Source organism: Aricia agestis, chromosome 9 (assembly GCF_905147365.1).
Source record: "Aricia agestis chromosome 9, ilAriAges1.1, whole genome shotgun sequence".
Classification (NCBI taxonomy): domain Eukaryota; kingdom Metazoa; phylum Arthropoda; class Insecta; order Lepidoptera; family Lycaenidae; genus Aricia; species Aricia agestis.
This window is the reverse complement of record NC_056414.1, coordinates 8,946,066-8,956,607: the sequence shown is the minus strand read 5'-3', so window position 1 is coordinate 8,956,607 and position 10,542 is coordinate 8,946,066. Positions and strand designations below refer to the sequence as shown.

The 10,542-nt window shown below is 35.8% G+C and overlaps 2 non-coding genes across 2 annotated transcripts; one reads left to right on the top strand and one right to left on the bottom strand.

Moving 5' to 3' along the window:
- Positions 1 to 84: 84 nt before the first annotated feature.
- Positions 85 to 157, bottom strand: Trnar-ccu. The gene has a single exon. It is a non-coding gene; the product is annotated as a tRNA-Arg (tRNA).
- A 620-nt stretch (positions 158 to 777) lies between these two features.
- On the top strand, positions 778 to 849 carry Trnaw-cca. The gene has a single exon. It is a non-coding gene; the product is annotated as a tRNA-Trp (tRNA).
- Positions 850 to 10,542: the final 9,693 nt, after the last annotated feature.

The following is a 10,542-nucleotide window of genomic DNA, read 5'->3' as shown; positions in this document are numbered from 1 at the left end:
AATAATATAATTTTAAGCCAATTTCAGTTGCTTTCTTTATGTTCTAGCTAATTAGAAAATATTATAAAAATAATGAACATTCTGTACCCCTGGTGGGACTCGAACCCACAATCCCCGGCTTAGGAGGCCGATGCCTTATCCATTAGGCCACAGGGGCTTATGTTGCAATTACTCAATTTACTGTATGTATGATATACGAACAATTTGTTTTAAAAATTATTTATAACAACTATTTTAATATGAAACTATAATAATAATGTACCTGTTTACCAACCAATTTTCGCTAAAGCTACAATGGAATTATCGATTCAAATGGGAAACGAGGAACATGTTATAATGAGCGCCATCTATGATTTTGAAAGAGAATTAAATGGCTCTTTTCGTAGACCTCCTGGATAGAAAACTATTTATAGGCAACAAGAGGGCGTTATGTAACCATTTGGTACTTTTGTAGGTTTATTTCTGTAACAAAAGTAAATGTTAATAATTAACCTACTTTTATAAATGCGAGTGCTATGCTTAAACATTTTTTTATGTTTACTGTTCATAATATAAAGTTATCACACGACAAAAGGAAAATCGATACAGAACAGTAAAGTCTTCTACTAGGCCTGCTTTTTAAATACCTATTGTGTGTAGTAAATTTAATGTTTTCATTATGAAATGGTTTCAGCAATAATATTTTTAAATATTCTCGTGGTCGTGATAAAAATTAAAAATAATGCAACTTGTCCTTTAAAACGATAAGTGTACATACTTTTTATCTCTATCATCATCGACTCCGTGGCGCAACGGTAGCGCGTCTGACTCCAGATCAGAAGGTTGCGTGTTCAAATCACGTCGGGGTCAATATTTCTTTTTGTTTTACTTTAGTTTTAATTTAATGAATAGAATTTTTCATTCAGCTTTTTATCATCGACAATTAAATAAGTTTGGTTTTCTTAATGTCTTCCTCCACCTAAAATTCACAGTTCCATTCATTTTTCAATAATAACATTTTTATAAGTACTTACATACTCCTATGAAGGTAATAAAGGTGACGTACGTAACTAAAGTGAGGCTTGTGCCTATGTAGATAACAAAAATAAATTATACTCAACAAAATGACCATGGCTTATAAGATCACGATTTACGATGAAGCCGTGTCGTTATAATAAATTACAAAAATACGAGTCAAATTTAATAAAAAACATGTCGCTGAACCGGTATAAGCGACTCCGGAGCTGCATCGCTCAGGAATACGTCTGTAAATATCAACTTTAATTTGCAGCAACTCCGTAATTGATGGGGCAAACATTACAGAATGTTGTACGCAAATGGCACAGAATGGCACAGATATGCGACAAGAATATGTATTCTACTGATTATATCGATTCTAGTTCAAGCGAGTTGAGTTTTTAACATTGTTGCTTACCTCATACTTAGTAAATAACTAGGAATAGCAGAGTTTCACAAAAGCGGTTTTTTAATATATAATCCTATCGAAGGTCTTTGACCTTCAGGCTTCAATAATTGGTATCGAATTGTTTATCCTCATGAACAATAGATGCGAGGGTGAGGGATGCTTCAGCCCTTAAGAGGAGTCCACACCGCCCTTTTTTCCATACAAACGTTGTCCCCTGTTTCCTCTCTGGATAATGCTAGTAGAGTTATATTTTTTTTCCTGAATATCTACGGCCACTAATACAATGTCCCTATGTTTTCTATTTTTTCATAATTTAATTATTAAATAAGATATGAACGTTCAAAAACCCAAAAAAATGGCCAGATTTTCCGCTGTGTTCAAACGTCCAGAAAACAGATTTGGCTAGATTATACAAAAAAAAGCAAAACATAGGAACACAGCTCAAGCCTTTTTTTAATCTTTAATGAAAAAAGTACTTAAATCGGTTAAGTTTTGGAGAAGGAATCAGGGGACAACGAATCGTTGATTTTCTGGATTTTCTGCAGTTGTCTCTATCGCGTTCTGCGGTATAGGCTTGAGGTAAGGGAGACAGCTATAGATATTACACGTACTTTTTATTCATTTCTCTTGCCCCTGGTGTATCCTCTTAACTCTTAAGTTACTGCTAAATGTTTGTAAGACACTGTAGGTATTTCTTTGAAACGCTAACACATTTTGCATTAAACTATAAATCTTAAAACAAGGAAACCAAAACACAAAATCCTTTTGCCGAAAAGTTTATTGGCCGTCAAGTGATTGGCATACGTGTCTAGAGTTGTTTGCAAATAGTTACATTCCTCGTTAGTCGCACACACACAAAATTCTCCCCGTAACACCTACACATTTACGTTACATGTGGGTGTGTTAGTCTTGGTTACAGGTATATGAACTGCTCATAAAACAATTTTCGGCACATGCTGCATGCATATTCAATTATCGCATATACCGCGTGATTGTTTATTTTCAGTCATGGCCTCACGTCTGACTTTAAATTTTTAAAAATATTCCATGCAGGTGGAAAATATTCTCATTGAAACTGATCAAAAGCAACGGAAAGGACTTTTGCCTTTGATTGTTTCTCTCTTACACGTTGCCTTTACGTAATTAGACCCCTGAAGAACCGCCATACTAGTACAAATAACCAAGAATTTTGTGTCACCATCTCCCGGTCTATTACTTGCTAAGTACCAACACTACTCTATAAGTAGACAATGTGTCTTCTAAATATTCTACTTAATTTCCAAAAACATCTACCAAGTGTTGCATGGCCCAAACCTCTGTGCCTAAAAACTGATTGCCATTGAAGACCTAACCCTTTCAATAATAAACCAAAAACTGCCTACGTCTATACTGACAAGCTAGGTACGTTTTATTTGTCAGACTAAGTAAGCTATTAAAGGGAGGTCATTAAAACCTTGGTCGTATGTTAAAGCAAATTAGAATTAGTTCTAGGTAATACGAATGCCGTTAGTTGGATTCTGTGGTCATTGCAGTAATTGCTGTAAGTAATCACTTGATATTACGTAGTGTGAGCCTGTGAGGTGAGGAGAATAAGCGTCCATCGTACTCAATCTTATTTACATATTATTTTTATTTATTCAACTATTATTGCACACAAGACACTTATTGCATACGAGCTTTTGCCCGCGGCTTCGCTCGCGTTAACAAGTATTATTATATACAAACTTTCATCCCCTACTTTAACCCCTTGGGGTTGGAATTTATCAAAATCCTTTCTTAGCGGATGCCTACGTCATAACATCTACCTGCATGCAAAATTTCAGCTCGATCGATCCAGTGGTTTGGGCTGTGCGTTGATAGATCACCATGTCAGTCAGTCACCTTTGAGTTTTATATACTTAAGTACAAGCTTTTGCCCGCGGCTTCGCTTGCGTTAAGAAGTATTATTATATACAAACTTTCATCCCCTATTTTAACCCCTTGGAGGTAGAATTGATCAAAATCCTTTCTTAGCGGATGCCTACGTCATAACATCTACCTGAATGCCAAATTTCAGCCCGATCAGTCCAGTGGTTTGGGCTGTGCGTTGATAGATCACTCGCCGATAGCACCGGCGATAGAACTCCGCCATAGCGCATAACAAAAACATGCTTTCGTTTGTATATTATACTAGATGGAATTGCTTCTGTAATGGCTTGTATATGAAACATGGCCATGTTCCCCTGCTGTTTTCACTTAATTTCTCCGGTTATGATACGTTCGACGTTAAACTAATAGCGCGATTACATCGGCTAATCGGATGTTTTCAACACGCTAGGTATCTGATGGAGAGTCATTCCAACTGTTTTCTTTTATGCGGCAAATACAGGAAACTATGACGAAATTTCCTAGGAAACTAAGACGGTAAAAAATAACTATAAACAACACCAATAAGGTTAATCTCTACATAATAATTCAGTGAAATAAAGGATAATATTACATTAATTAATTATTACTAACCAGATTATTAGGTCGAGAAGTGAGGAGCCTTCTGAGTTCTGATTGTCATGTTTTTGGGGCGACGGTCTGTAGGAATTTCATTTACAAATTGCTTAGGTACCACATAAAAAGATGTCAATTTGTATCCAACTCCAAAGGCTAGTAATTACGAACATTGGACAATGATATTCGCAATTCTCAAATCTCAAAGCAGACGTCATACTCATGTTTTTGACGATTAGTAAAATAAAATGGCCAGGTCATGCTGAAAAATAAATGCTGGCGCAAAGTAGCTTAGAAACAAGATAATACCATATAATACTAAATAATAATAGCTCCCACACCGGTTTCGGTGACGGTGGCCGGTTTCATTGAAACCAGGCCAGCTACGCAGGAGTAATTTTATAGTGCCCAAGTGTGTGCGCAGTACACAAGAGAACTCTCTATTCCTTTACTCTCATAACCCAGTGGGACGGACGACCGACACGACTGGCGAGAGATCAGCGCAGGACCGACTTTTTACATGCCCATCCGACGCATGGATCACCTTACTTGTCAGACAATCAGGTGATCAGCCTGCATTGTCCTAACCAAACTTGGAAATAACATGTTTCCAACGCAGGAATCGAACCCACGACCTCCGAGTCCGAGTCAAGAGCCGCGCTCTATAGAGCGCGGCTCTTGACTCGGACTCCACTAGACCAAAGAAAGTAAGTAAAGTGAGTATATTTTTTTGCACTGTGTCTAGACTCATTTCTGCAGTTCTGTGATGACTGTTGGGTCTTCTCTACTCATTTTTAACAAGTTTAAGGAAAAAACAATAATTAAAGTTGACTACCACTTATTGCTACCTCCACTTACTGCTACTGCTGCACGTCATGTATGGCATGTCAATTCTGTAAGGGTCAGCTGTAATTACCTTTCACTATAACCAACAGTGGGCAGCTCTGACCTTGATGATTTATATAACATCGATCAATATTGACGTCAACCAAACGGTTGACGCAGATCGTATGTCCCGCAATTATTTTTTATTAATACCAATTCGGATTCGGTTGTTCTAATTGACCCCTCTGATGGGTGTGCGTGCGAGCAGGCACGCCCATCACGTGTACATAATAGATATGTTTGCACAGTAAATTGCCTGTAACCTTCGAATATTAGCTGTTGGATGACAAGGTTTAAGTTTTAATGAAGCTACATTAACAGCTGTTGTACATGCCGAATGTAATCACAACTCTCTCTATCATAATTCACAACCTCTGTGTCTAAGTCTATAGTGTATTGACCCTATATAAATTTTGATTCACCTAAACTATAATAGCAGTAACGTAGAGTTCCTGTAACTGATAACACCATTTTTGTTGCCTTCACCCACCTATTGAAGACAATCCGTTATCCAAATCTCTATCTGTTATACATGTTAATAAGGCTATATTTTCAGGGTATGAAGAAAAACAAGCTACTTGATCATAGATACTGCTATTCCTTTGCCACGCCGAATATTGTTTTGTAAATATAACTAAAATTTTTAAGTAGGTAAGCTCGCAGTTAGGTCATTAGGTTAGCCTACCCATTGATAGGTGATGCAAAGAGGCAAGAGCTTATGCTCTTATAATGCTTTAATATTAATATTATTTATAATGTTAGTAAGATTTATATTAATGTGACAAATAAAAGGGAGAAGTCTCCCTTTAGTTTACTTATATTTGTTTCAGTAATATTTAAAAAGAGTTACCGAATATTTCATACTCGGTGTTAGGAAGCCACGTTTTTTAAATTTATTCAAACGCAAACGTACTTCTCTGAGTTTTGCATACAAATCATTATGATTACTTAAATTATGTATCTAATTAGTTAAATTTTATATATCTACGTCTTCGTGGGTAGCAACTCGAAGGTCGATTAGTCACGTTGCAGACATGTTACTAAATATTGTAACATACGTAATTTATCTTTCAATTTCTTATATAAAGTTTGATGAAAAAGTAAACTTCTACTTTTTCATCAAACTTTATAAGAAATAACCCAACCAGCTAGGAGAGTTTTACCACAGAATACATAATTAGTTTTACGGACGAATACGTAGATATTTTGCATACCACTGTCCACTAAGCGACCTTTTTGTTTGACAATCAGTATAGGTAATAGGTTTTAGAATTTTAACATAATAATTGTGATCCAATATAATACTTAACATACAGTAAACGTCTACCCACAGGTTCCGACAGATTTGCCAAAAATATGAATTAAGTACACGGTATCTAATATTTCGTCAGAAATCATCATTTAGGTCAATTAGTATTATTCATCCGACCTTATATTCGACCGTTCTAATGATTGTTTTTCAGTCAGTCGTAAAAAAATTCAGTGTCTCAGTCCACCTCACTGGATTGCGTTGCAAAGTTTTGGTGATCATTTTATTTTTATATCTGAAATACAAAATGTATAATACGCAAAATCGTTTCTCTATAGAAATCTACAGATGCATGATTTTGCATATAGATTCAGCTACTACTAGCACATACATAGATATAGAGGTAATTATAGAGGTCTAACCGTCCACTGCTAGAATGCTAGAGTCATACCTCAAAGTAGCTGAGCTACATCTATTTCTGACGATACAGCTAGCACGCGAACTAAAATAGGATTTTCGATGTAAGCAGTCATTATTTTCATTACAAGCTGATTATGCATTTCACGATATTGGCATATATATTAGCCACGAAGCTAAAACAAAGATAGAAGAACATGATAAGGTTTATTTCAACATAGTGACGCTTGGGGGCTTGGTAGCGTCGACCAATGAGCGTCTGCCGTCTGTTTCGTGCGTCAGAGAGGGAAAATATTACCTATGTTGTAATTTGTACCGAAGCCAAAAGTTGATAACGGTGTTTGTTCTGTGGTTAGGACTGGGAATAACCACGTAAGTCGTAACGGGAATTTTCCTGTAGCAATATTTGCCTGAAAGCACGTCAACAAATTCACAATGAATCAAAATTCAGAAAATAATACTAGCTATCTGCCCATAACCACAGCCATAACTTATTGTGCCTTTAGACCAAGATGATAATGATGATCTATGAAGATGTATGGAGGTAATTCAACGAAGCTTTGAAAAGTTATTAACTAATAAGCAAGAGAAAACAAAAATCTTAAATTTAACACACTCTACAGATGAGTTAGGTACTGGTACTTGTACTAATATGTATTCTGTGGTACTGGCACAGAATAGTACTGGCAAGAGATGATGAAACTTGTGAAAGATGAAGCAACAAAAAGTTTTCTATTGCTTCATCTAAAATAAACTTTACTGCGCTTGCGTCATTGTTGCTTAGTAACAAAAAAAAACTGTTTTTTTTTCGTCCACGAAAACAATGTATCAAACGAGACACACCTTCATCAGTTGAAAGATTGTGTTTATTAGTCATTGCCAGTTTTGGCAAGTCATAGCTGTACGAATTTTCGGCAATGAGTTGTTCACAAATAGCATACTGCATGATGCAATATCAGTGCGAAATGTCAGTTGTGCCGAGCCGAACGCATGGGCGTACGAGCCACACCTCTACTTTCTAAGATACGTCATGGTAAACAACCTCATAATTACAGCGGGGCTAAAATTGTCACATTTAGCAATTCCTCTCAATCCATTCAGCAAATGAATTGTCAAAACTGTCAAACTGACAAATGTCAAATCAGTACAAAAATACATAAATGAATTGCAAGCAGAGTTGCATTTTGCGATTTTAGAAAAATGAATCATATCATGATTCTTCGAAGCGACCATTTTAATTTTTAGCCCCGCTGATTATTTCGAGAATTCCACGTTCGCGTGTCATTTTTTAAATGTGGAGTCTAATATTTCCGCATAAGACATAGTTCCAGTAAGTCTTCTTTGTAGCTTACCTAATACCTATGACTGTACTATATTTAATTATTGTAGTCGCTTTCTCTCTAATATTAATTGTTATTACTTAATTTAATGTTTTTGAGCTTGACCTTGTTTCTAAACTTGATTTAAACTTCGCTGTCTTTTTTTTTATGAAATAAGGGGGCAAACGAGCAAACGGGTCACCTGATGGAAAGCAACTTCCGTCGCCCATGGACACTCGCAGCATCAGAAAAGCTGCAGGTGCGTTGCCGGCCTTTTAAGAGGGAATAGGGTAATAGGGGAGAGTAGGGATGGGAAGGGAAGGGAATTGGGGATGATAGGGAAGGGAATTGGGCCTCCGGTAAACTCACTCACTCGGCGAAACACAGCGCAAGCGCTGTTTCACGCCGGTTTTCTGTGAGAACGTGGTATTTCTCCGGTCGAGCCGGCCTATTCGTGCCGAAGCATGGCTCTCCCACGTATAAACGTCATCGTGACGTCATATTAGCAGTTACTTTACTTGGTCTAGTTTTACAATTGGATCAGTCACTACTCACTAATCTCTACATTTAGTCTCTACACTTATAAGGAACTAATCTAATTTAAATATTAACACTTCTTAAGTTCTTACATTTAGGTTATTGTAATATTAGGTACGTATAGCAAAAACTTCACATTTAGGTACCTATAACATTTTACGAAGGAATTCAGAATGGTAGAGTTCGGAGGATTCATTACATTGGCGCTCCAAGTTTAAACTTTCGTTGTATTTACATTACTATTATTAACATTATAAGATATGCTAAATCACATAAAATATTGTTCCTTGAGATGCTACCATGATGGGCCGGTAATTAAACGCAATACAATCATGGAATTTGCCGTCGTTATAACATGCCGTCATGTTCTATAAAATTGAATTATAATTATACATTAAATGCATCGACTTGAATATTAATTGCAATCAATTCATGGATTTATGCACAAACTCGTGATGACGTACAGCGGGACAAGCATGCCTTTATTATGTGCATTACGATTTACGACGATCGTTATGATAAAATTATGAATCCTTTAGATTGTATCGATAATTAATTGGAGAGGAATTCTGATAATTATTACGTGGAACATGGCGCACGACTCGAGAAAATTCTAAGTTAGATAACGTTAATTACGTATTAATTAACTCTTAAATTAAATTCAGTTTTGAAAATTAATTTGTTATAAGAGGAAAAGTTGTTTGTGAATATACCTACACTACAGGGCCGATATTGATGAAATAAAATATAAAAAAAAATATAATTTGGCGTACATTTTATTTTGATTAAGTATATACTAGCGACCCATCCCGGCGTCGCACAGGTATAAAATATATAGCCACTAAAAAAAGGGTTAAAATCGATAGCCTATGATCCTTCACGTGGTCTACTTCTTATCTGTGCCAAATTAAACATGAAAATTGCTCCAGTAGTTCGCGAGATAAGCCTTTTCAAATAATTTCTCCCTTTTTTCCACATTCTCCTATAATTAGTCTTAGCGTGATAAAATATAGCCTATAGCCTTCCTCAATAAATGGGCTATCTAACACTGAAATAATTTTTTAAATCAAACCAGTAATTCCTGAGATTAGCATTATAACATTTAAGTTAGACCTTTCATATAATTTTTCCCGTATTTTACACATTTTCCTCTATTTATTCGCTCCTAGGTATTAGTCTTAGCCTGATAAAATATAGCTTAGCGTAATAAATGGGCTAAAATATGTTGCGTAGTTTTAAAGATTAAAGGGAACAAAGGGACATGAGTGAAAAAAAGCGATTTTGTTTTATAATATGTATAGATTTATTATTATAGTCTACCACGGGGAAGACATTAGGATACTTTTTATTGCGAAAGAATTATGATTATCTCGGGATACTGTTTGGCTCCGCCAGTGAGCCGCGCGCAAGCTTTAGTTTGTAATAATTTTGTTTTCAATGTAGGTACCTACTTACCTAAGTAGTAGTAGTTTGCGAGTTTCTTACGCCGGTTCTTCTCGGCGGGGTAGTTCCCGAACCGGTGGTAGCAACGTAGTTTCTTCGTTCGACTTTCAAAAAGTGTATCATGATACCCATTTTGAATAAAAAGATATTTTATTTTTATTTATTTATAATGTAATGATGTAGGAAGTACCTATAGGTACTGAGTAATTCGGTACGTAGAGTCTTATGTTACAGTCTGTCCTAATTAGACTGTACTACCTACGAGTGCTCGAGTGACTACTTTGAATATGAAATTCAATCAGTTAATTATAATTGGCTTCGACCCAAATCCCAATGCTAATTGTGTAACAACTAACAGTTGAACTTCAGTGAATACGTTAACTTTAATAAATATTTTATACGTTAAGGACGCTGTCACATTTTTTCACAAATATCAGCGATTTTCAGGTATGTACCATTTTAAAGAATTAGGAGTCACACTGCGAGGAAAATATCCTCGCAGTTTCAAATGAAAGATCATATATTCATCTCCACGTCTACACCATAAAAATTTTATAGCCGCATACAAATTTTTTACATAAATACTTACGTTTTAACTATCACAATAATCGCAAAAGATAAAAAAATCGGCCAAGTGCGAGTCGGACTCGCGCACGAAGGGTTCCGCAGCAGTAATAAGGTTTATTTTAATGAAATTAAAAGGTTTTTGATTTATTTTTATATTTCAGTTGATTTAATGAAAATTAATTTAACGTTTACCATTTACGACGTATAAAAAGAACTACTTGCTAGATCTCATTCAAACC